The sequence below is a fragment of the Scyliorhinus canicula genome, chromosome 2, assembly GCF_902713615.1.
Source record: "Scyliorhinus canicula chromosome 2, sScyCan1.1, whole genome shotgun sequence".
Classification (NCBI taxonomy): Eukaryota; Metazoa; Chordata; class Chondrichthyes; order Carcharhiniformes; family Scyliorhinidae; genus Scyliorhinus; species Scyliorhinus canicula.
The window spans coordinates 4,721,671-4,748,603 of record NC_052147.1 but is presented as its reverse complement, the minus strand read 5'-3'; the positions used below and the strand labels follow the sequence as shown (position 1 = coordinate 4,748,603).

General features: G+C 49.7%; 1 protein-coding gene across 4 annotated transcripts in view; it reads right to left on the bottom strand.

Annotated features, from left to right (window-relative positions):
* The window catches only part of brf1b (BRF1 RNA polymerase III transcription initiation factor subunit b), a 458,569-nt gene that overhangs the window by 30,230 nt on the left and 401,406 nt on the right, over positions 1-26,933 (bottom strand). Inside the window, exon 16 of one of the 4 annotated variants that reach the window (XR_005463757.1) lies at positions 22,390-22,477. The exons of the other annotated variants lie outside the window; for them this stretch is intronic. The gene's annotated coding sequence lies outside the window, so the exon portion shown is untranslated. The remainder of the gene's footprint in view (positions 1-22,389; positions 22,478-26,933) is intronic. 4 annotated transcript variants of the gene reach the window in all.

Below are 26,933 nucleotides of genomic sequence, written 5' to 3'. Positions count from 1 at the left end.
CTCAAAACTCCAGGTGGCATCAGAAATGTGGTCTGCAGCAGCCTCGCAACACACTGAAGACACACTTCTTTCCCTCTGGGTGTTACAAGAGAGGATATCGAGGGAGTTTGAAGTAATTCAGAAATCATTAATGAGTGTAATTTATGCACCATGCATCTTTTTGTAGTTCACTTGTAAATTCATGTTAGAGAAGGCTAGAGGCAAACATCTGACTGCACAATAAACAGAATGAGAACCCACTAGCACAAGAGAAAATATCAAATAAAACACTTTCTGTCCTCTAATGCTGAAGCCAGACAGATGAGGGAAGCTGCAGGTTCCATCGCTGCTCTGTGCTGTGACAGGCTCTCTCAGCTGCAATTGCCTCTGGGTCCAGGGGTCACAAGAGTAGAATCTATCAGGCTGGGGTTCTCATTCCCTCTAGCTATCCTGAAATTCACGGTGCGAGTACCTGACCATCAGATGGGGAGCGACAATTGTCCATTTCACAGTCAATATCTCAGACCCATAAATGAAGATTAGACACTCGAGCAAAGCACTGGAGGACAGTTGCCTCGTGTGGGTCCCGTACGCCAGTATCTTCGTGAAGGAGAGAAGAGGGAGAATTGAAAGGAAAAGAAACGTCGTCACCACCTGATGTATTCATTTCTGTAAAAGGGAGCACAAAATTCAGGCCGACAGTCCCCACACAGAGCTAAGGAAGTGCTGCCCTGTTGGAGACACTGACTCTTGGATGAGGTGTTTATCGGAGACTCCTGTCTGCCCTCTCAAGAGGGACATAAAAGGGCGGCACAGTGGTTAGCACAGCTGCCTCACGGCGCAGAGCTCCCAGGTTCGATCCTGGCTCTGGGTCACTGTCCGTGTGGAGTCTGCATGTTCTCCCAGTGTCTGCGTGGGTTTCCTCCGGGTGCTCCGGTTTCCTCCCACAAGTTCTGAAAGACGTGCTGTTAGGTAAACTGGACATTCTGAATTGTCTCTCAGTGTACCCGAACAGGCGCCAGAATGTGGCGACTAGGGGGTTTTCACAGTAACTTCATTGCAGTGTTAATGTCAGCCTACTTGTGACAATAAAGATTATTAAATTATTAAACTGAGACTCCTGTCTGCCCTATCAAGAGGGACATAAAAGAACTCTCAGCCATACACAAAGAATGGGAGAGTTCACCCAGCTTCTGGCAAAAATCCCCACAGATTTAGCTGGTCACTCATTTCATTGCTTATTGTGGGAGCTTGCTGTGCACTAAACAGCTGCCACTGTTGGTCACATAATAATAGTCAACATATCCATTGTATCTGAAGTGTTTGGGGGCATTTAAGAGATTTGATAAAACACTGTAGAAATGCAATTTCTTTCTTTCTTTATCTAACGCAGCATTACTAATGAGACGCATTGTGATGGGGATATGCGGAATCATTCGATTCACCATGCTAACACTGCTGAACGCTCAGATAGCAAGTGTGCTACCAAGATTGTGAAACCTGTCAACATTCTGCGCAAGGATTACTCAGCCATGCGATGCAGGAATAAGTGAATACTTATTCAAATATGTGTTCAAACATGGACAAACAAAAATCTGTAACCTGTTATAGAGACAAAGGAGCCATACGGAAATGATATAAAGACAGCTGCTTCAGCAAAGGGGAGAAGGGAAATCAAGCAATAAACCGGCCTGGGAACTGACACGCATAACACCTGCGCTACAGGGAACAGTCTTTATATTCTCAAGATCTTAAAACTCATTTTCTACATTGGAGCTGCCCCCAATTTATCCCAACTGTACCGCTGTGACCTTAGTCTCGTCTCTCTCGCGCTCGTTCAGTATCCTCCTTCTCTGGTACTGCTTCACCATCTGCTTTTTGCATGGAGCTGGTAATGCCAACAGACGCTGAATACATGCTCATTAAGGATAGCTCCATTGTCCCTCTAGTTCTCTCCTTCATCCTCCTGGGACCTTCCTCAGTCTAATACCTTACCCAAGTGGCTACTCTTCATGGGTGAGCAGCTCTATCAGGATGGACAAGCTATGCAGCTGGGAATGGTGTTATTCCACAGACCAATCCTATCCTGATTCATTTGGATTCATTCACAGAATGTGGTCGCTGGCTAGACCAGCATTTATTGCCGATCCCTAATTGTTTTTGAGAAGGTGGTGGTGAGTCGCCTTCTTCAACCGCTGCGGCGTAGAGACACCCACAACGTTGTTCTGTGAGGGAGTTCCATGATATTGACCCGGTGACATTGAAGGAACATCGATTTAGCTCCAAGTCAGGGATTTGGAGCGTCTACACATGTACTTTCCAGTTTGTGTCTTCTGAACAGTTGCGAGGGTATATTGATTAGATTTCTCCTTTGTTGATCCCAGGATCACAGTTGACTATTGTCAAGCTCCTCCTATCGCTGTGGAAGATTTCAGCTAACCCAGTGTGTATTCGTGATGGAACAACAAACCCTTCTCGTCTTGTATTTCAACGCCAGAATCTAGCATAGAATAGAATTATACATGTTTTGTGTGTGAATACATCGTCACATATATCATTCGTGGAACAACTTTGTGTAACACGGAATCATAGGCAAATCTAAGCAAATTTAGGAACATTTATATTAACCTTGTAACATTTATTTTCTCTGTATCTATTTGGGTTATTCTTCTCCCATTGCTGATTCTCAGCCCCAACTTCCTCAACACAGAAGATTAAAATCACAGTTCACAGCAGAGCAGATAAATCATCCCACAGAGCAATGCAAAACTAATCCCAATCTCTCTTCTCGTCAGAGCAGCTCTTGTGGATTAAAAGCAGTAATGATCTCTGCCTCAATCACTCTCTGTGACAAAGCTATTCTATACTCGCAGCACCACTGTGTGTAACTAGTCAATTTTCCAATTTGCTAAAGGAAAAAGTGAAGTCTCGGATCTAAGGAACAAGGATCCCATTAGCTGGGGATTAGGTCAAATTTAGAGCTCTGAGCTTTTATCGCTAAAACAATTTTTCGAACCAGCCTTTAGGAGGTAATAGTTGAAGATTTGGGACAATTCTGGTGAAATCATGGGAAGGAGATGTGGGAGGGAAAAGACAGGAATGTCTAATTTCAATATTGTGTCCAGCAGAGTCCAACGCTTTCTGTGCCAAAAATTAGGAGAAATTGACCACAGAACAACTCCATTGCTCACAACTGTAACGGCCCCTACGTGGGATTTAGTGGCTATCTGTGCCAGGGCAATACCCATCGGGCTAACTGTGCCAGGGCAATACCAATCGGGTTCACTGTGCCAGGGCAATACCAATCGGGCTAACTGTGCCAGGGCAATACCAATCGGGCTAACTGTGCCAGGGCAATACCAATCGGGCTAACTGTGCCAGGGCAATACCAATCGGGCTAACTGTGCCAGGGCAATACCAATCGGGCTAACTGTGCCAGGGCAATACCAATCGGGCTAACTGTGCCAGGGCAATACCAATCGGGCTAACTGTGCCAGGGCAATACCAATCGGGCTAACTGTGCCAGGGCAATACCAATCGGGCTAACTGTGCCAGGGCAATACCCATCGGGCTAACTGTGCCAGGGCAATACCAATCGGGTTCACTGTGCCAGGGCAATACCAATCGGGCTAACTGCCAGGGCAATACCAATCGGGCTAACTGTGCCAGGGCAATACCAATCGGGTTCACTGTGCCAGGGCAATACCAATCGGGCTAACTGCCAGGGCAATATCAATCGGGCTAACTGTGCCAGGGCAATACCAATCGGGCTAACTGTGCCAGGGCAATACCAATCAGGCTAACTGTGCCAGGGCAATACCAATCTGGCTAACTGTGCCAGGGCAATACCAATCGGGCTAACTGTGCCAGGGCAATACCAATCGGGCTAACTGCCAGGGCAATACCAATCGGGATAACTGTGCCAGGGCAATACCAATCGGGCTAACTGTGCCAGGGCAATACCCATCGGGCTAACTGTGCCAGGGCAATACCAATCGGGCTAACTGTGCCAGGGCAATACCAATCGGGCTAACTGTGCCAGGGCAATACCAATCGGGATAACTGTGCCAGGGCAATACCAATCGGGCTAACTGTGCCAGGGCAATACCAATCGGGCTAACTGTGCCAGGGCAATACCAATCGGGCTAACTGTGCCAGGGCAATACCAATCGGGCTAACTGTGCCAGGGCAATACCCATCGGGATAACTGTGCCAGGGCAATACCAATCGGGTTCACGGTGCCAGGGCAATACCAATCGGGCTCACTGTGCCAGGGCAATACCAATCGGGCTCACTGTGCCAGGGCAATACCAATCGGGCTAACTGTGCCAGGGCAATACCAATCGGGCTAACTGTGCCAGGGCAATACCCATCGGGCTAACTGTGCCAGGGCAATACCCATCGGGCTAACTGTGCCAGGGCAATACCAATCGGGCTAACTGTGCCAGGGCAATACCAATCGGGCTAACTGTGCCAGGGCAATACCAATCAGGCTAACTGTGCCAGGGCAATACCAATCGGGCTAACTGTGCCAGGGCAATACCAATCAGGCTAACTGTGCCAGGGCAATACCAATCGGGCTAACTGTGCCACGGCAATACCAATCGGGCTAACTGTGCCAGGGCAATACCAATTGGGCTAACTGTGCCAGGGCAATACCCATCGGGCTAACTGTGCCAGGGCAATACCCATCGGGCTAACTGTGCCAGGGCAATACCAATTGGGCTAACTGTGCCAGGGCAATACCAATCGGGCTAACTGTGCCAGGGCAATACCAATTGGGCTAACTGTGCCAGGGCAATACCAATCGGGCTAACTGTGCCACGGCAATACCAATCGGGTTCACTGTGCCAGGGCAATACCAATCGGGCTAACTGTGCCAGGGCAATACCAATCGGGCTAACTGTGCCAGGGCAATACCAATCGGGCTAACTGTGCCAGGGCAATACCAATCGGGCTAACTGCCAGGGCAATACCAATCGGGCTAACTGTGCCAGGGCAATACCAATCGGGCTAACTGTGCCAGGGCAATACCAATCAGGCTAACTGTGCCAGGGCAATACCAATCGGGTTCACTGTGCCAGGGCAATACCCATCGGGCTAACTGTGCCAGGGCAATACCAATCAGGCTAACTGTGCCAGGGCAATACCAATCAGGCTAACTGCCAGGGCAATACCAATCGGGCTAACTGTGCCAGGGCAATACCCATCGGGCTAACTGTGCCAGGGCAATACCAATCAGGCTAACTGTGCCAGGGCAATACCAATCGGGCTAACTGTGCCAGGGCAATACCCATCGGGCTAACTGTGCCAGGGCAATACCAATTGGGCTAACTGTGCCAGGGCAATACCAATCGGGCTAACTGTGCCAGGGCAATACCAATTGGGCTAACTGTGCCAGGGCAATACCAATCGGGCTAACTGTGCCACGGCAATACCAATCGGGCTAACTGTGCCAGGGCAATACCAATTGGGCTAACTGTGCCAGGGCAATACCAATCGGGCTAACTGTGCCAGGGCAATACCCATCGGGCTAACTGTGCCAGGGCAATACCCATCGGGCTAACTGTGCCAGGGCAATACCAATTGGGCTAACTGTGCCAGGGCAATACCCACCGGGCTAACTGTGCCAGGGCAATACCCATCGGGCTAACTGTGCCAGGGCAATACCAATTGGGCTAACTGTGCCAGGGCAATACCAATCGGGCTAACTGTGCCAGGGCAATACCAATTGGGCTAACTGTGCCAGGGCAATACCAATCGGGCTAACTGTGCCACGGCAATACCAATCGGGTTCACTGTGCCAGGGCAATACCAATCGGGCTAACTGTGCCAGGGCAATACCAATCGGGCTAACTGCCAGGGCAATACCAATCGGGCTAACTGTGTGAGGGCAATACCAATCGGGTTCACTGTGCCAGGGCAATACCAATCAGGCTAACTGTGCCAGGGCAATACCAATCGGGCTAACTGTGCCAGGGCAATACCCATCGGGCTAACTGTGCCAGGGCAATACCAATCAGGCTAACTGTGCCAGGGCAATACCAATCAGGCTAACTGTGCCAGGGCAATACCAATCAGGCTAACTGTGCCAGGGCAATACCAATCGGGCTAACTGTGTGAGGGCAATACCAATCGGGCTAACTGTGCCAGGGCAATACCCATCGGGCTAACTGTGCCAGGGCAATACCAATCAGGCTAACTGTGCCAGGGCAATACCAATCGGGCTAACTGTGCCAGGGCAATACCAATCGGGCTAACTGTGCCAGGGCAATACCAATCAGGCTAACTGTGCCAGGGCAATACCAATCAGGCTAACTGTGCCAGGGCAATACCAATCGGGCTAACTGTGCCAGGGCAATACCAATCGGGCTAACTGTGCCAGGGCAATACCAATCGGGCTAACTGTGCCAGGGCAATACCAATCAGGCTAACTGCCAGGGCAATACCAATCGGGATAACTGTGCCAGGGCAATACCAATCGGGCTAACTGTGCCAGGGCAATACCAATCGGGCTAACTGTGCCAGGGCAATATCAATCGGGTTCACTGTGCCAGGGCAATACCAATCGGGCTAACTGTGTGAGGGCAATACCAATCGGGCTAACTGCCAGGGCAATACCAATCGGGTTCACTGTGCCAGGGCAATACCAATCGGGCTAACTGTGCCAGAGCAATACCAATCGGGCTAACTGCCAGGGCAATACCAATCGGGTTCACTGTGCCAGGGCAATACCAATCGGGCTAACTGCCAGGGCAATACCAATCGGGTTCACTGTGCCAGGGCAATACCAATCGGGCTAACTGTGCCAGGGCAATACCAATCGGGCTAACTGTGCCAGGGCAATACCAATCGGGTTCACTGTGCCAGGGCAATACCAATCGGGTTCACTGTGCCAGGGCAATACCAATCGGGCTAACTGTGCCAGGGCAATACCAATCGGGCTAACTGTGCCAGGGCAATACCAATCGGGCTAACTGTGCCAGGGCAATACCAATCGGGCTAACTGTGCCAGGGCAATACCAATCGGGCTAACTGTGCCAGGGCAATACCAATCGGGCTAACTGTGCCAGGGCAATACCAATCGGGCTAACTGTGCCAGGGCAATACCAATCGGGCTAACTGTGCCAGGGCAATACCCATCGGGCTAACTGTGCCAAGGGCAATACCATAGAACATAGAACATAGAACGATACAGCGCAGTACAGGCCCTTCGGCCCTCGATGTTGCACCGACATGGAAAAAAAAACTAAAGGCCATCTAACCTACACTATGCCCTTATCATCCATATGCTTATCCAATAAACTTTTAAATGCCCTCAATGTTGGCGAGTTCACTACTGTTGCAGGTAGGGCATTCCACGGCCTCACCACTCTTTGCGTAAAAAACCCACCTCTGACCTCTGTCCTATATCTATTACCCCTCAATTTAAGGCTATGTCCCCTCGTGCTAGCCACCTCCATCCGCGGGAGAAGGCTCTCGCTGTCCACCCTATCTAACCCTCTGATCATTTTGTATGCCTCTATTAAGTCACCTCTTAACCTTCTTCTCTCTAACGAAAACAACCTCAAGTCCATCAGCCTTTCCTCATAAGATTTTCCCTCCATACCAGGCAACATCCTGGTAAATCTCCTCTGCACCCGTTCCAAGGCTTCCACGTCCTTCCTATAATGAGGCGACCAGAACTGTACGCAATACTCCAAATGCGGCCGTACTAGAGTTTTGTACAACTGCAACATGACCTCATGGCTCCGGAACTCAATCCCTCTACCAATAAAGGCCAACACACCATAGGCCTTCTTCACAACCCTATCAACCTGGGTGGCAACTTTCAGGGATCTATGTACATGGACACCGAGATCCCTCTGCTCATCCACACTACCAAGAATTTTACCATTAGCCAAATATTCCGCATTCCTGTTATTCTTTCCAAAGTGAATCACCTCACACTTCTCCACATTAAACTCCATTTGCCACCTCTCAGCCCAGCTCTGCAGCTTATCTATGTCACTCTGTAACCTGCAACATCCTTCCACACTGTCTACAACTCCACCGACTTTAGTGTCGTCTGCAAATTTACTCACCCATCCTTCTGCGCCCTCCTCTAGGTCATTTATAAAAATGACAAACAGCAACGGCCCCAGAACAGATCCTTGTGGTACGCCACTCGTAACTGAACTCCATTCTGAACATTTCCCATCAACTACCACTCTCTGTCTTCTTTCAACTAGCCAATTTCTGATCCACATCTCTAAATCACCCTCAATCCCCAGCCTCCGTATTTTCTGCAATAGCCGACCGTGGGGCACCTTATCAAACGCTTTACTGAAATCCATATACACCACATCAACTGCTCTACCCTCGTCTACCTGTTCAGTCACCTTCTCAAAGAACTCGATAAGGTTTGTGAGGCATGACCTACCCTTCACAAAACCATGCTGACTATCCCTAATCATATTATTCCTATCTAGATGATTATAAATCGTATCTTTTATAATCCTCTCCAAGACCTTACCCACCACAGACGTTAGGCTCACCGGCCTATAGTTACCGGGGTTATCTCTACTCCCCTTCTTGAACAAAGGGACCACATTTGCTATCCTCCAGTCCTCTGGCACTATTCCTGTAGCCAATGATGACCTAAAAATCAAAGCCAAAGGCTCAGCAATCTCTTCCCTGGCTTCCCAGAGAATCCTAGGATAAATCCCATCCGGCCCCGGGGACTTATCTATTTTCACCTTGTCCAGAATTGCCAACACTTCTTCCCTACGCACCTCAATGCCATCTATTCTAATAGCCTGGGTCTCAGCATTCTCCTCCACAATATTATCTTTTTCTTGAGTGAATACTGACGAAAAGTATTCATTTAGTATCTCGCTTATCTCCTCAGCCTCCACACACAACTTCCCACCACTGTCCTTGACTGGCCCTACTCTTACCCTAGTCATTCTTTTATTCCTGACATACCTATAGAAAGCTTTTGGGTTTTCCTTGATCCTACCTGCCAAAGACTTCTCATGTCCCCTCCTTGCTCGTCTCAGCTCTCTCTTTAGATCCTTCCTCGCTTCCTTGTAACTATCAGACGCCCCAACTGAAACTTCATGCCTCATCTTCACATAGGCCTCCTTCTTCCTCTTAACAAGAGATTCCACTTCTTTGGTAAACCACGGTTCCCTCGCTCGACCCCTTCCTCCCTGCCTGACTGGTACGTACTTATCAAGAACATGCAATAGCTGTTCCTTGAACAAGCTCCACATATCCAGTGTGCCCAACCCTTGCAGCCTACTTCTCCAACCAACACATCCTAAGTCATGTCTAATGGCATCATAATTGCCCTTCCCCCAGCTATAACTCTTGCCCTGCGGGGTATACTTATCCCTTTCCATCACTAACGTAAAGGTCACCGAATTGTGGTCACTGTTTCCAAAGTGCTCACCTACCTCCAGATCTAACACCTGGCCTGGTTCATTACCCAAAACCAAATCCAATGTGGCCTCGCCTCTTGTTGGCCTGTCAACATATTGTGTCAGGAAACCCTCCTGCACACATTGTACAAAGAATGACCCATCTAATGTACTCGAACTATATCTTTTCCAGTCAATATTTGGAAAGTTAAAGTCTCCCATAACAACTACCCTGTTACTTTCGCTCTTTTCCAGAATCATCTTCGCCATCCTTTCCTCTACATCCCTAGAACTATTAGGTGGCCTATAGAAAACTCCCAACAGGGTGACCTCTCCTTTCCTGTTTCTAACCTCAGCCCATACTACCTCAGAAGAAGAGTCCCCATCTAGCATCCTTTCCGCCACCGTAATACTGTCCTTGACTAGCAGCGCCACACCTCCCCCTCTTTTGCCCCCTTCTCTGAGCTTACTAAAACACCTAAACCCCGGAACCTGCAACAACCATTCCTGTCCCTGCTCTATCCATGTCTCTGAAATGGCCACAACATCGAAGTCCCAGGTACCAACCCATGCTGCCAGTTCCCCTACCTTATTTCGTATACTCCTGGCATTGAAGTAGACACACTTCAAACCACCTACCTGAACACTGGCACCCTCTTGCGAAGTCAAATCTGTGCTCCTGACCTCTATACTCTCAATCTCCCGTACCCAAAAACTACAATCCAGGTTCCCATGCCCCTGCTGAATTAGTTTAAACCCCCCCAAAGAGCACTAACAAATCTCCCCCCCAGGATATTGGTGCCCCTCAGGTTCAGATGTAGACCATCCTGTCTATAGAGGTCCCACCTTCCCCAGAAAGAGCCCCAGTTATCCAGAAATCTGAATCCCTCCCGCCTGCACCATCCCTGTAGCCACGTGTTTAATTGCTCTCTCTCCCTATTCCTCATCTCACTATCACGTGGCACGGGCAACAACCCAGAGATAACAACTCTGTTTGTTCTCGCTCTGAGCTTCCATCCTAGCTCCCTAAAGGCCTGCCTGACATCCTTGTCCCCTTTCCTACCTATGTCGTTAGTGCCAATGTGGACTACGACTTGGGGCTGCTCCCCCTCCCCCTTAAGGACCCGGAAAACACGATCCGAGACATCACTTACCCTTGCACCTGGGAGGCAACATACCAAACGTGAGTCTCTCTCGCTCCCACAAAATCTCCTATCTGTGCCCCTGACTATTGAGTCCCCAATTACTAGTGTTCTACTCCTTTCCCCCCTTCCCTTCTGAGCAACAGGGACAGACTCCGTGCCAGAGGCCCGTACCCCATGGCTTACCCCTGGTAAGTCGTCCCCCCCACAAGTATCCAAAACGGTATACTTGTTACTCAGGGGAACGACCGCAGGGGGTCCCTGCACTGACTGCTTCTTCCCAGTCCCTCTTACAGTTACCCATCTATCTCCAGTCTTTGGTGTAACTACTTCCCTGAAGCTCCTATCTATGACCCCCTCTGCCTCCCGAATGATCCGAAGTTCATCCAGCTCAAGCTCCAGGTCCCTAACACGGTTTTTGAGGAGCTGGAGTTGGGTGCACTTCCCACAGATGAAATCAGCAGGGACACTGACGGCGTCCCTCACCTCAAACATTCTGCAGGAGGAGCATTGTACTGCCTTCCCTGACATCACCTCTAGATTTTTAAAAAAAACAAGAAAAAGAAAAAGAAAGGAAGCAGTTACCTGATATTACCTCAAACCCTGCTCCCGCTGAAAGTTAAGCAAATTTAAAGGCACTCACTCACCTTCACGACAGGCCCCTGCTCCCGCTTCCCAACCACCGTGGGGTGGGGGGGTTGGTTAGAGGAGGAGGTAGGGTGGGAAACACTCACGAAGTGTTTCGGGTTTAACTGTCAGTTGCCAACAGCCCTTCCACAAACCACCTTCAACTTAGGCTGACCGCACTGCACGTATGCAAATTTCCCCAGAACAGCTGATCAGTAGCTCTGCTCTGCTGCCCTCTGCTGGATGCCTGTCTTCACTCAAACTCCTTGGGTCTCCTTCGCCAGTTCACCTTCAACTTAGGCTGACCGCACTGCACGTATGCAAATTTCCCCAGAACAGCTGATCAGTAGCTCTGCTCTGCTGCCCTCTGCTGGATGCCTGTCTTCACTCAAACTCCTTGGGTCTCCTTCGCCAGTTCACCTTCAACTTAGGCTGACCGCACTGCACGTATGCAAATTTCCCCAGAACAGCTGATCAGTAGCTCTGCTCTGCTGCCCTCTGCTGGATCAAATCGGGCTAACTGTGCCAGGGCAATACCAGTCGGGCTAACTGTGCCAGGGCAATACCCATCGGGCTAACTGTGCCAAGGGCAATACCAATCGGGCTAACTGTGCCAGGGCAATACCAATCGGGCTAACTGTGCCAGGGCAATACCAATCGGGTTCACTGTGCCAGGGCAATACCAATCGGGCTAACTGTGCCAGGGCAATACCAATCGGGCTAACTGTGCCAGGGCAATACCAATCGGGCTAACTGTGCCAGGGCAATACCAATCGGGCTAACTGTGCCAGGGCAATACCAATCGGGCTAACTGTGCCAGGGCAATACCAATCGGGTTCACTGTGCCAGGGCAATACCAATCGGGCTAACTGTGCCAGGGCAATACCAATCGGGCTAACTGTGTGAGGGCAATACCAATCGGGCTAACTGTGCCAGGGCAATACCAATCGGGCTAACTGTGCCAGGGCAATACCCATCGGGCTAACTGTGCCAGGGCAATACCCATCGGGCTAACTGTGCCAGGGCAATACCAATCGGGTTCACTGTGCCAGGGCAATACCAATCAGGTTCACTGTGCCAAGGCAATACCAATCGGGCTAACTGTGCCAGGGCAATACCAATCGGGCTAACTGTGCCACGGCAATACCAATCGGGCTAACTGTGCCAGGGCAATACCAATCGGGCTAACTGTGCCAGGGCAATACCAATCGGGCTAACTGTGCCAGGGCAATACCAATCGGGCTAACTGTGCCAGGGCAATACCAATCGGGCTAACTGTGCCAAGGCAATACCAATCGGGATAACTGTGCCAGGGCAATACCAATCGGGCTAACTGTGCCAGGGCAATACCAATCGGGCTAACTGTGCCAGGGCAATACCAATCGGGCTAACTGTGTGAGGGCAATATCATTAAAATAATCCAGTAGTTTCATGGTCACCATTACTGAGACCAGCTTTTAAATTTGGATTAGTAATTGAATTTGGAGGTGGCACGGTGGCGCAGTGGGTTAGCACAGCTGCCTCACGGCGCTGAGGTCCCAGGTTCGATCCTGGCTCCGGGTCACTGTCTGTGTGGAGTTTGCACATTCTCCCCGTGTCTGCCTCGGTTTCACCCCCACAACCCAAAGATGTGCAGAGTAGGCGAATTGGGCACGATAAATTGCCCCTTAATTGGAAAATAAGAATTGGGTACTCTAAATTTAAGTAATTGAATTTAAACTCCAACGATTACCATGGTGGGATTTGAACGCATGGCACCAGAGCATTAATCTGGCTCTCTGGATTACTCGTCCAGTAACATCGCCACTGCACAACTGTACTCCCTTCTCAGGAGCAATTAGTGAGGGGCACCAGCTGCTGGCGTTGCCAGTAATGTCAATGTCCCATGATTGGACAAAACAACATGTGCAGAGGTCACTGCAGCAAGGTAGACGCACGATCAAGAAGGTGTCCAGCTTACATCTGATTGGCACTTGATTGTGATGCCCCCCATGACTGGACAGCTTGCCATGTTCATGGCCTAGACTTGTATATTATAAAGAACTGGCCATTCTGAAGTGAAACAAGAAGGTAGTCAGTGACTATAATACTCATGGCCCAGCATCAATCAGGGAAGTAGGGAAGAAGTTGCTGTCAGGAGGAGATGGGAGAGAGCTTACCTGAGCAGCTTGCACTGGTGTTGCAGGGTCTCAGAGTTCAGCTCAGCATTAGGAATTGTGTGTGGGGAGATCACCTCACAGCCTCATGAATTGCTTCCAGTTCCAACCAGAAGCCAGCCCTTATTAGCTAACAACTCACATCACTGTATCAGCAGACTGGAAGCAGGAAATCAGTTCACCTTTTGATCTTACAAACAAAAACAGCAATCTCACTAAGGAAACAGTAATCAAGACTGGCGAAAGGACAAGATTCACCAACCTTTCGCTTTCTGCCAGTTGCTCCATTGCTAATGAAGAGAGTGCCCCGTTCTAAAATACTCTTAAAGCTGGAGGTGGGTGATAAGGAAGGGGTTGGGGGAGGGGGACTTTCCTGCAGAGTCAGATAGAAAGTGTACCCCTGGGATCATGCCTCTAAGAAGCAAAAGCTATCCTTACTCACTGACCACCCCCTCCCCCGCTGCTTGGACCCCCCTCCCCCCCCAACAGCTAACAGTGACCAACTCTCTGAAATACAATATCCTTCAATCGACCCCCTCATGGTGTATTTGATCATCTCGAAGGCAGGAACTCCATCAGGCCCCCTAGCCACACCAAAGCACCCGGCGTTGTTGCCAACCTCCAGCCCGTCAGGATCCGCCTCAACGTCACCATCGAGGCGAAGTCAATGACATCAGCACCCATCCGCAGCTCCGACACATCCGAAATCCCAAAGATAGCCACCAAAGGCCAGGGCTCCAGCTCAATATTTAGGATTGTCGGCTTGGTGCTGAGAAAAGGGCCTAAATAAAAAAGTTTGGAGTAAGAACAGAACGTGTGTGTGTGTGTGTGGGCGCGTGCGTGGGCTCCTCTCGAACAGAGCTCACACATTTCCTCCACCCCCTCAAAAAAATGCCTGTGAGGTAAGCTCGAAACACTGCCTCAGCTGGATCAGGCTCAGTCTCGCACACCATGACGTGGCGTTCACCCTCTGCAGTGCCTCACTCCATACCCCCTCCTCCAGTATTGGCTCCCATTTAGCTGTTCCCCTTTCAACCAAACTCAACTCTTCCCCCATGATCTGTTCATACGTGCCGGACGTACTGTCCTCCTCCGAGCCCGGACAGGAGAGACTCCTCTCCAATGAGGATGATGGAGGCACCACTGGGAAATCCGAGAACATCCTCTGAACAAAGCTCCGAACCTGGAGGTACCAACACATGTCCGGGTCTGACAGCCCAAATTTCTCTGTAAATTCCTCCAGGCTGACAAATCGCTCCTCCAGAAATAAATTGCTCACTCTCTCCCGCCCTTTCTCTTTCCATGTACTAAATGTGGCATCCAGCCTTGCCAGCTTAAATAGATGGTTGGCACCAATGGGAGCCAGCCTTGCCAGCTTAAATAGATGGTTGGCACCAATGGGAGCCAGCCTTGCCAGCTTAAATAGATGGTTGGCACCAATGGGAGCCAGCCTTGAGGCCGCCCCCAATTTAATATGCTGGCGGAGCTGCCTCCATATTTTTAACGTGGACACCACCACCGGGCTCGCTGAGTACCCTGCCAGAGCCAACGGAAGTGCGCCGTTACCAATACCCCCAAGCTTGTCCCTCTACATGACCCAGACAGAACACAGGGGGCCCCTGGATCTCTGCACCACCCCACACCTTCTCCATGTTAGCTACCACTAATAGAACAATACATTTGGTAGCCCTAAACCCCTCCACTGAAGGACCTCCCCTCTGAATCCTCGGGGTCCATCCCTCCCAAATAAAGCTGGGAGCAAGCCTCTCAATCCATCGGAAAAAAGACTTTGGCAGGAATACTGGGAGACACTGAGACATAAACAAAAATCTCGGCAAGATATTCTTGTTAACCGATTGGATCCGGCCTGCCAAAGATAATGGGAGACCACCGCACCTCTGCAAGTCTGCCTTAACTCTGTCACCAGGCTTGTATCATTCAACCTCTGACGCCGTGCTCAACCTCCAGACACCTGGACCCCTAAGTATCGAAAACAAATCCCCGCTAACCAAAACAGCAATCGCCACCAAGTTAGTGCCTCTCCGCAATGCTCCAACCACAAAATATTCCTGTTGTTCGGCTGTGGGTGTTTTAAATCATAGAATTTACAGTGCAGAAGAAGGCCATTCGGCCCATCGAGTCTGCACCGGCTCTTGGAAAGAGCACCCTACCCAAGCCCAAAACCCCACCCTATCCCCATAACCCAGTAACCCCACCCAACACTAAGGGCAATTTATCATGGCCAATCCACCTAACTTGCACATCTTTGGACTGTGGGAGGAAACCGGAGCACCCGGAGGAAACCCACGCACACACGGGGAGGATGTGCAGACTCCGCACAGTGACCCAAGCCGCGAATCGAACCTGGGACCCTGGAGCAGTGAAGCAATTGTGCTAACTACAATGCTACCGTGCTACCATGTTGTCCTAGTAGATGATGCGCAATGAAAAATTTTCAATATCTGGCATTATAATGCAAGACCAATGTGAATTTACATAAGTGATGCACTGCAAGAGATTATTTAGAGGGATACGGCATTAGGAAGTGCTGAGTGTTTTGGCCAAGGGTGGTATCAAGACCGGTACAGGCTTGGAAGGCCGAAGGGCCTGTTCCTGTGCTGTATTGTTCTTTGGAAATACACTTGTGGCTCTCAAGAGAGCTCCCTGGTGCACTGGGTAATATCTATCACTCAACAAACATCGCTAAAAACAGGTGATGTGATCATTTATCTCTGCTATCTGTGGGATCTTACTGTGCGCAAAATGGCTGCTGCATTTCCGACATTACAACAGTGGCCACACTTCAAAAGCACTTTATTGGTTGTGAAGTGCTTTGGGATATCCTGAGGTTGCGATATAAATGCAAGTTGTTACTTTTAATGAGATGCTGCATGGCCAATGAGATGGCCCAGGGCTGACAAGCCCTTCCATTGGCTCTGTGGCCTCACTGTCATAAGTAACTGCCTTTGCTGCACTTTCCTCCCTCTTGTGTCCAGCAGCCCACCACACCAGACATCAGAGGTGTGCAGTATCCAACCTCGCTTGGGATGTGGTCTGTTGCTGGCCCCTCACCCCTCCTCCCGCATTCTCCATTATTTAACGCCACAAGAGCAAAATTTGCACTTGAAAAGAAGCTGGAGATGAGAACAGGAACAATATCAATTATTTCACACAGAGATGATCACGAACAACTGAAAAACGCAGCAGAAGTAAAGCATTTGCTGGTTGAAACGAAGGAGTGGGAAAGGGCCTGAAGAAATCTTGTAATTTTCTAATGAGCCCCTGTCTGTCTCACGGCCCACGCGTCTTTCAGCCAGATGGTCGATAGAAGCAAAGAGAGAGTTAATCTGACTAGAACTGCCACTTCCAATCAATCAGTAAAGCACCGTCTTCTGTAGCTGTTCAATCTCAGTCAGACAACATCTTTGACTTCCACATATACACACGCAGATTGCAACTAATAACTTCAAGTAATCATCGATCATCTTGTTGGTTCCTTTGACCTCTGGGCGCTCTATCCTCCTCTCTCTGCCATTCCTTAGATGTACACCTATCTCAACCGAATCTGTAGCAAACAGGTAGCTGTGCAGACCCCACCTGCCTTGTGTCATCAGGGAATTGAGCCCAAAGGAAAAAGTACCACGGATGTTGGAAATCCAAAATAAGAAATGAAATGAAAATGAAATAATAATCGCTTATTGTCACGAGTAGGCTTCAATGAAGTTACTGTGAAAAGACCCCAGTCGCCACATTCCGGCACCTGTTCGGGGAGGCTGGTACGGGAATTGAACCGTGCTGCTGGTCTGCCTTGGTCTGCTTTAAAAGCCAGCGATTTAGTCCAGTGTGCTAAACCAGCACCTGGTGCGAAACCAGCCCCACAACAAAACTGTTGTAAATATTCTGCAGGTAGCATTTGTGGAATGAAGGTTTCAGCTTAATGACCCAATCGTTGACCCAAAACGGTAATTCTGCTTTTTCCTCCATAGATACCTGCTGACTATTTACAGCACTTTATGCTCTTATTATTGAGCCCATCATGGGCAGCATGGTAGCACAGCGGTTAGCACTGTCGCTTCACAGCAACAGGGTCCCAGGTTCGATTCCTGGCTTGGGTCACTGTGCGAAGTCTGCATGTTCTCCCCGTGTCTGCGTGGGTTTCCTCCGGGTGCTCCGGTTTCCTCACACAAATCCTGAAAGACGCGCTGTTCGGTGAATTGGACATTCTGAATTCTCCCTCTGTGTACCCGAACGGGAGCCGGAGTGTGGCGACTCGGGGCTTTTCACAGTAATGTTGATGTAAGCCTACTTGTGACACTAATAAAGATTATTATTATCTAGGCTGACACTCCTAGGGCAGTGCTAACGGACTGCCGCATTGTCTGTGGTGCCTTTTTCAGATGAGATGCAGAAGTGATGCTCCATTTGCCCTCTCGGGTGACAGTATAAGATTCCATGGCCTGAATTTCAAAGAAGAGCAGGTGAGTTCCCCACGGTGTGTTGGTCAATATTTTTCCTTCAGCCAACATCCAGTCCCTGTGATTGTGGCATCTTGCTGGCTGCTAATTGGATGCCCTGTTTCCTAGTTTATAATGGCAACACTTCAAAAAGTATTTAATTGGCCGTAAATCCAATTTGATACAACCGCAGGTTGTGAAGGGTGCTACAGAAATACAAGTTTTACCTTCTTTCTTACAAACAGAAAGATTACTTAATTTTGTCTTTTTTCACTGTATCTGCCCTCCCATGATGGGGGTGGCTATGTCTGGGGTCTGGTTTCTTAGGAATATGCTGCCTCTTCATTCAGCGATCAACAGATCACTCCCTGTAACAAACCATTTATGCAGCATCTTTAATATGTAAAAACTGTCCACACCACCAGTGTCGCAAAGAAAATGCAAAGAAACCCAGCCTAAGGCGCTATGAGAAGCAATATACCTTCCTTTTTTTTAAGAACATGCGACCAACCTCTGCACGACCTGCATGCAAATGTTGGGCTGTTGCATGATTGCTTAGAGGATACATTAATTAGGGAGCTGTGAATAAATCCTGGAGTTAAATTTTAAGAAGGGAAGTTTACTCTGTATCTAACCCCATGCTGTACCTGTCCTGGGAGTGTTTGATGGGGACAGTGTAGAGGGAGCTTTACTCTGTATCTAACCCCGTGCTGTACCTGTCCTGCGAGTGTTTGATGGGGACAGTCTAGAGGGAGCTTTACTCTGTATCTAACCCCGTGCTGTACCTGTCCTGGGAGTGTTTGATGGGGACAGTGTAGAGGGAGCTTTACTCTGTATCTAACCCCCGTGCTGTACCTGTCCTGGGAGTGTTTGATGGGGACAGTGTAGAGGGAGCTTTACTCTGTATCTAACCCCGTGCTGTACCTGTCCTGGGAGTATTTGATGGGGGCAGTGCAGAGGGAGCTTTACTCTGTATCTAACCCCGTGCTGTACCTGTCCTGGGAGTGTTTGATGGGGACAGTGTAGAGGGAGCTTTACTCTGTATCTAACCCCGTGCTGTACCTGTCCTGCGAGTGTTTGATGGGGACAGTCTAGAGGGAGCTTTACTCTGTATCTAACCCCGTGCTGTACCTGTCCTGGGAGTGTTTGATGGGGACAGTGTAGAGGGAGCTTTACTCTGTATCTAACCCCCGTACTGTACCTGTACTGGGAGTGTTTGATGGGGACAGTGTAGAGGGAGCTTTACTCTGTATCTAACCCCGTGCTGTACCTGTCCTGGGAGTATTTGATGGGGGCAGTGCAGAGGGAGCTTTACTCTGTATCTAACCCCGTGCTGTACCTGTCCTGGGAGTGTTTGATGGGGACAGTGTAGAGGGAGCTTTACTCTGTATCTAACCCCGTGCTGTACCTGTCCTGGAGTGTTTGATGGGGACAGTGTAGAGGGAGCTTTGCTCTGTATCTAACCCCCGTACTGTACCTGTCCTGGGAGTATTTGATGGGGGCAGTGCAGAGGGAGCTTTACTCTGTATCTAACCCCGTGCTGTATCTGTCCAGGGAGTGTTTGATGGGGACAATGGTGAGGCAGCTTTATTCTGTATCTAACCCCGTGCTGTATCTGTCCTGGGAGTGTTTGATGGGGACAGTGTAGCGTTACTCTATGTTGAACCCTGTGCTGTACCTGCCCCAGGAGTATTTGATGGGGACAGTGTAGAGGGAGCGTTGCTCTGTATCTAACCCTGTGCTGTCCCTGTCCTGGGAGTATTTGATGGGGACAGTGTAGAGGGAGCTTTACTCTGTATCTAACCCCGTGCTGTACCTGCCCTGGGAGTATTTGATGGGGACAGTGTAGAGGGAGCTTTACTCTGTATCTAATCCCGTGCTGTACCTGTCTTGGGAGTGTTTGATGGGGACAGTGTAGAGGGAGCTTTACTCTGTATCTAACCCCGTGCTGTACCTGCCCTGGGAGTGTTTGATGGGAACAGTGTAGAGGGAGCTTTATTCTGTATCTAACACCGTGCTGTACCTGTCCTGGGAGTATTTGATGGGGACAGTGTAGAGGGAGCTTTATTCTGTATCTAACACCGTGCTGTACCTGTCCTGGGAGTATTTAATGGGACAGTGTAGAGGGAGCTTTACTCTATTTATGATCATTTGGAAAGATGCAGCTTAATCTGGGATAGTCAACACGGATTTGTGAAGGGTAAGTCTTGCCTCACAAATTTGATTGAATTCTTTGAGGAGGTAACTAAGTGTGTAGATGAAGGTAGAGCAGTTGATGTCGTATACATGGATTTTAGTAAGGCGTTTGATTAGGTTCCCCCATGGTCGGCTTATGAAGAAAGTAAGGTGTGGGATAGAGGGAAATTTGGCCAATTGGATAAGTAACTGGCTATCACATAGAAGACAGAGGGTGGTGGTAGATGGACAATTTTCATACTGGAGACCAGTTACCAGCGGTGTACCACAGGGATCAGTGCTGGGTCCTCTGCTATTTGTGATTTTTATCAATGACTTGGAGGAGGGGGCTGAAGGGTGGGTCAGTAAATTTGCTGATGACACCAAGATTGCTGGAGCAGTGGATGAGGTGGAGGGCAGTTGTAGGCTACAAAGAGACATTGATAGGATGCAGAGCTGGGCCGAAAAATGGTAGATGGAGTTTAACCCTGATAAGTGCGGGTTGATTCATTTTGGTAGAAAAAATTTGAATGTGGATTACAGGGTCAACGGCAGGGTTCTGAGGAATGTGGAGGAACAGAGAGATCTTGGGGTTCATGTCCACAGATCTCTGAAGGTTGCCACTCAAGTGGATAGAGCCGTGAAGAAGGCTTACAGTGTGTTAGTGTTTATTAACAGGGGGCTTGAGTTTAAGAGCCGCGCGGTTATGCTGCAACTTTACAGGACCCTGGTGAGACCACATTTGGGGTATTGTGTGCAGTTCTGGTCACCTCATTATAGGAAGGATGTGGAAGCATTGGAAAGGGTGCAAAGGAGATTTACCAGGATGCTGCCTGCTTTGCAGGATAGGTCTTATGAGGAAAGGTTGAGGGAGCTAGGGCTTTTCTCTTTGGAGCAGAGGAGGTTGAGAGGCGACTTAATAGAGGTTTATAAGATGATGAGGGGGATAGATAAAGTGGATGTTCAGAGACTATTTCCTCGGGTGGATGTAGCTGTTACAAGGGGGCATTACTATAAGGTTCAGGGTAGGAGATATAGGAGGGATGTCCGAGGTAGGTTCTTTACTCAGAGAGTGGTTAGGGTGTGGAATGGACTGCCTGCTGTGATAGTGGAGTCAGACACTTTAGGAACTTTCAAGCAGTTATTGGATAGGCATATGGAGCACACCAGAATGACAGGGAGTGGGATAGCTTGATCTTGGTTTCGGACAATGCTTGGCACAACATCGAGGGCTGAAGGGCCTGTTCTGTGCGGTACTTTTCTATGTTGTATGTAACCCCGTGCTGTACCTGTCCTGGGAGTGTTTGATGGGGACAGTGTAGAGGGAGCTTTACTCTGTATCGAACCCCATGCTGTTCCTGTCCTGGGAGTGTTTGATGGGGACAGTGTAGAGGGAGCTTTACTCTGTATCTAACCCCATGCTGTACCTGTCCTGGGAGTGTTTGATGGGAGCAGTGTGGAGGGAGCTTTACTCTGCATCTAACCCCGTGCTGTACCTGTCCTTGAGTGTTTGATGGGGACAGTGTAGAGGGAGCTTTACTCTGTATCTAACCCCGTGCTGTACCTGTCCTGGGAGTGTTTGATGGGGGACAGTGTAGAGGGAGCTTTACTCTGTATCTAACCCCGTGCTGTACCTGTCCTGGGAGTGTTTAATGGGGACGGTGTAGAGGGAGCGTTACTCTGTATCTAACCCCGTGCTGTACCTGTCCTGGGAGTGTTTGATGGGGACAGTGTAGAGGGAGCTTTACTTTGTATCTAACCCCGTGCTGTACCTGTCCTTGAGTGTCTGATGGGGACAGTGTAGAGGGAGCTTTACTCTGTATCTAACCCCGTGCTGTACCTGTCCTGGGAGTGTTTGATGGGGACAGTGTAGAGGGAGCTTTACTCTGTGTCTAACCCCGTGCTGTACCTGTCCTTGAGTGTCTGATGGGGACAGTGTAGTTATCTCTATATTTAATCATGTGCTGTATCTGCCCTGGGAGTGTTTGATGGAATCATGTGGAGGGAAATTTACTTTGTATCTGTCCTATAACTAAAGCAGAATTGTTTGATTTTGACATTGGGTGTCAAGTAAATAAGTCTTCTATTTCACACTTGCAACTAGATGACTACAAAAGCATTAATCAATTCAAAATTGAGGTAACATATTCTACAATTTTTTTTAAAATGCCTGGTTACGGTTAAAACAGACTGCTGAACCACAGACACAATTACCATTTCAATTGCTCAATCGCTCTCGAGGGACCAATCTTGCTGCTGCTCAATTTTCACCACTAATTTTCCATGCAGGAGGTAATAGGTATTTAAACACCCCCAAATCCAATTCTGCAGTGTTTTATTGCTGCCTGTATTTGGGCGGTATCACCAGAATTCACGATGACAGGCTGCTTTCACTTTCATTATCAATAGGAATCAATAAATTACACCACTAACTCTTATTTGAAGAACGTACCTGTTGGGATTGTGGAGGTTAAAGCAAGGCCATGCTGTACTCTTCCATACAACCTCTGCTATCGATTCCACTGAATATCTTAAATATGCTGGAAAGAAGCGAACCATTTATGTAGTGCTTCATATCTTTCAGAGTTCCAAGCACTTCAAGAATTAATAACATTTTAAAAAAGGTGAGGGAGGGGAAAACCTATCGAAAACCAACTCTTTACTCTACTAACTCTCCCATCAAAGCTCATCCCACAGCAATAACTATGCCATTGATGCCTATTCCTCTGGCACATTAACTCCCTCATTCACATGGTACAGTGGGAAGTGATTGAAAGTAGACTATAACATATAGGAGCAGAATTAGGCCATTCGGCCCATTGAGTCTGCTCTGCTGATATGTCATATTATGGCTGATATGTTTCTCATCCCCATTCTCCTGCCTTCTCCCCATAACCCTTGTTCCCCTTATCAATAAAGAACCTATCTATCTCAGTCTTAAAGAAACTCAGTCTTTGCTTTCACAGCTTTCTGCGGCAAAGAGTTCCACACATTCACCACCCTCCGGCTGAAGAAATTCCTCCTCATTTCGTCCCTTTAGTCTGAGATTGTGTCCTCTGTTTCTAGTTTCTCCTACAAGTGGAAACATCCTCTCCATGTCCACTCTATCCAGACCTCGCAGTATCCTGTAAGTTTCAATTAGATTCCCCCCTCAACCTTCTAAACTCCAACGAATACAGACCCAGAGTCCTCAACTGATCCTCATACGACAAGTTCTTCATTCCAGGGATCATTCTTGTGAACCTCTTCTGGACCCTTTCCAAGGCCAGCACATCCTTCCTTAGATACGGGGCCCAAAACTGCTCACAATACTCCAAGTGGGGTCTGACCAGAGCCTTATACAGCCTCAGAAGTACATCCCTGGTACTGTATTCTAGCCCTCTCGACATTGCATTTGCCAGAGTTTTAATACATTACACTCTCAAATACAACATGATGGTGTTCATTGCTATAGCACAGCCTATCTTACTTAGCAGTTACTTGAGAATTTTTACCTTTCAATACAGCAATACACCAGACAATGGATGCTCTCCAAAAATTGCCTACTTTATGGTGAAACTCGTGTACACAACTGTAAGTCAGAGAGGAAACGGACTGCAACTTTCTGCCATGCAATCCAATGTAGGAGCAGGGATCTTTTTTCCTTAATTAAGAGGCAATTTAGAGTGGCCAATTCAACTGGTCTGAAAATCTTTGGGTTGTGAGAACCCATGCAGACATAGGGAAAGAACGTGCAAACTCCACACAGTCAGTGATCCAGGGCCGGGATCGAACCCGGGTCCTTGGTGCCATGAAACAGCAGTGCTAACCACTGTGCCACCGTGCCACCTCGGAGCAGGGATCTTAACTAAGATTTGTGACCCACTCCTCCGTGGCCCACTCCGCCCTGGCCCACTCCGCCCTGGCCCACTCCGCCCTGGCCCACTCCGCCCCGGCCCATCCCCATAACCCCACCTAACCAGCACATCTTTGGACACTCAGGGCGGGATTTTCCAGAAAGATTTCTAAGTGTGGTAGCGAGCGGGAACTGCTGCGAGCTTTTCGGTGCTCAGCCCCCCAGTGAGGACGGCAACGCTATCCAAGTTAATTGGTCCACTTAACGAGGCCCCACGGGCTTCTCTACGCAAATTAAGGTTTGCCGGCTGATTCACCACCACTGCGTTTGTCAGCCGCCCGCTAACAAGGTAAAACAGCACTTAAGCAGCGTTTTCTCAGCCAACCCCAGTCAGCTGGCAACAATGCCACCCAAGATCCGGAGATGCAGAACTGGCGGTGGCTGTAAGCTCCGGGTGTATGATCAGGACTGGCCTCCAGTACCGGAAAAAGGTCAACGACCTCACACCAGGCAGCACCAGTCAGTAGACACCCCCCCCCCAAGACCTTTCCGCCCCATCCACAGAGTATCCCACCCCCAAACTCTCCATCCGATCTCCAGCCCTTCCTCCACCGCCCCTTTCCCTTCAACTCCCCCCCCCCCCGACCCTTCCTACTCAACCCCCCCTCCCACCACTGTGAACCACGCATGTAGCTAATGATGCCCTTTCTGTGTCTCCTCAGGAAATGCTCCCCCACAACTGTTGGGAGGAGGCCCAGAATGGCGGAGAGGTGCCAGACATCAGAATCCTCACCTCCTTCGAGGAGCGGGGCTTGGAGGTGAGTGGCGTGGCCGAGGACAGAGAGGTCACCAACGCAGAGTGCGTGGATGCCACAGAGATAAGGAACCATCGGGCTCCAGCCAAAGGACCCGTTGAACCCGAGTTGTTATTGCCTAACTGAATGACCCATCCCTCCCACTGACCACATGTCCATTCTCCCACAGATCCTCCAGCCGCCGGCACCGGCCCATCCTGGGCCGCCCCCTCCCCATCCTGGGCCGCCCCCTCCCCAGCCTCCCAGGAGAGGAGAGCTCCGAGGATGCCACCATCGAGGTGTCACAGCTGTCATCCCCACCCTCCACCAGCGCAGATACACACACCTCGGTGGGAAGTGTTAGTGGACAGGCTTCTGGGGCACAATCTGATGAGCATCAAACTGCTGCTGATGTACATCAGGCGGAGGCAGGAACCCCCGGGCGTGACAGCAGTCGGAGGGCTGCTGGAGCCCAGGACCCAGCTCCCAGCCTGATGCTGAGCCTCTGGAACAGGGTTACCTGCAGCTGATGGAGACGATATGGAGCGGCCGGGACATTCAGAGAGAGATGTTAGCGACACTCCAGCAGGTCCATAGCCGATTGGAGAAGTTACAGAGGCTACTGGCACAGGAGATCTCGCCGGCAAAACGTGGCACAGAGGTCACCATTGCTAAGGTGGTGACCGCAGTGCAGAGCCTGGTGCACGACGTCGGCACCATAAGGGAAGGTGCCCAAGGCATCGTGCAGTCAGTGATGACCATGGCTGAATGTTTGACTCACTGGGGGATGTGACCCAGTACCGGGCTGACCTTGATGAGGTTCTGCGGGACATGCCCCGCTCTCAGATGGGAATGGCCGAGGAGTTGCGGAGCATGTCCCAGTCACTGAGAAGCATCGCCATGGGCGTCGACATGATGGTGCGGACCATGGGGACCCGCCAGGGCTGGCAGAGCCAGATGATGCAGGGGCAGCCAGGGCCTGAACCAGCTGTCCCTCTGCCCCAAGGCACGACAGGCACCGACTGGGAGCAGGGGTCACTGAGTGCCAACCTGGACCCGCCCCATGGAATGACGACAGTGGCCATCAGCTCCCCTGAGTTCCACCTCTCTGATGAGGTCACGTCTTGCAGCCAGCACACGGGATATGGTGACACACCTGTGCAGGTGCTGCCAACAAGTGTGCCGGGGCACTCCGGCCCCAGAGGACGCCTGCCGGGGCAACAAAGGCCATGGGACATGGTAAGCTGCTGGCTGCCTCCACCTCAGGTGTGAATCCTGGGGACACACCTAGATGCAGCGGGAGAGCCAGCAAGGCCAAGCATATCGAGGGCACCGGGGAGGGCATGGGGTAGGTAGGGGGTTGTCATGAGAATGTCACTAAGACATGTGTGGCTGCTTATGTTACAGCAGTGATGTCAGAGTGTGGGTGGAGCTGAGCTCTGGCTCTGCTTTTTAGTTTCACTTTGAGAAAAGCTTGGGTGTGTCTGTGTTTTTAGGTTTTGCTTTCAGTGTTGGAGCTGAAGCCAGACAGAGCAGGTGTACGGCTGTTCTCTCTGCCATGAAAAGACTATCTCTTGATCATTTGGTGAATTCAGAATTATAAATGTTCTCAGTAGTGACTTTAATCTGATGTGCTTCTGTTAAAAGTTATGTTTTTTGTAAGTCTTCTGGATGTTAAAAGGACAGCGTAAGCATTACTTAGTGTTGTATCCTTTGGGGGTTGTATTTGAATTGATGGTTGCTAAGATGTTCACTGTCTGTTTTAAAAAGGTTAACTTGAGTTCATAGAATAAACATTGTTTTGCTTTAAAAAATACTTTGCCATTTCTGCTGTACCACACCTGTAGAGTGGGTCGTGTGCTCCCCATACCACAATCTAGTAAAAGTTGTGGTTCAGGTGAACTCCAGGATACACTTTAGGGTTCTCTAAACCCTGGCCCATAACAGGGGGGACGGCACCATCGAGAGAGGGGAATTGTTGCACACAATAAACACCCTTGTGCACAACCAGTACGATGCGTCGGTCACATTCTTCCGCAATGCGGGATGACCTCCGAACCCTTGGCCCATCCCACCAGGTATCCCCCTCTCCCCGTGGTAATCACCCACCCTCTGGCCGTGGACATGTCACCGGAGCTGTGTCCCATCCGCTGGGTGTTCGGATGTTGGCTGCTGCATGTGTGGTGTTGCCTCCCGTAGTGTTCAGGTACAGTGTCCACGCGATTGGGATTCTAGGCAATGACTCCCACATGCTACATGGCCTGTCCACCTGGGTTGTGTGAAGTTGTCATTTAACCATGATTGGCAAATCCCTCCGAGCAACAGCCTTCAGCCGCATGGCTAGAGGCCTCAGCAGTCAATGGGGGT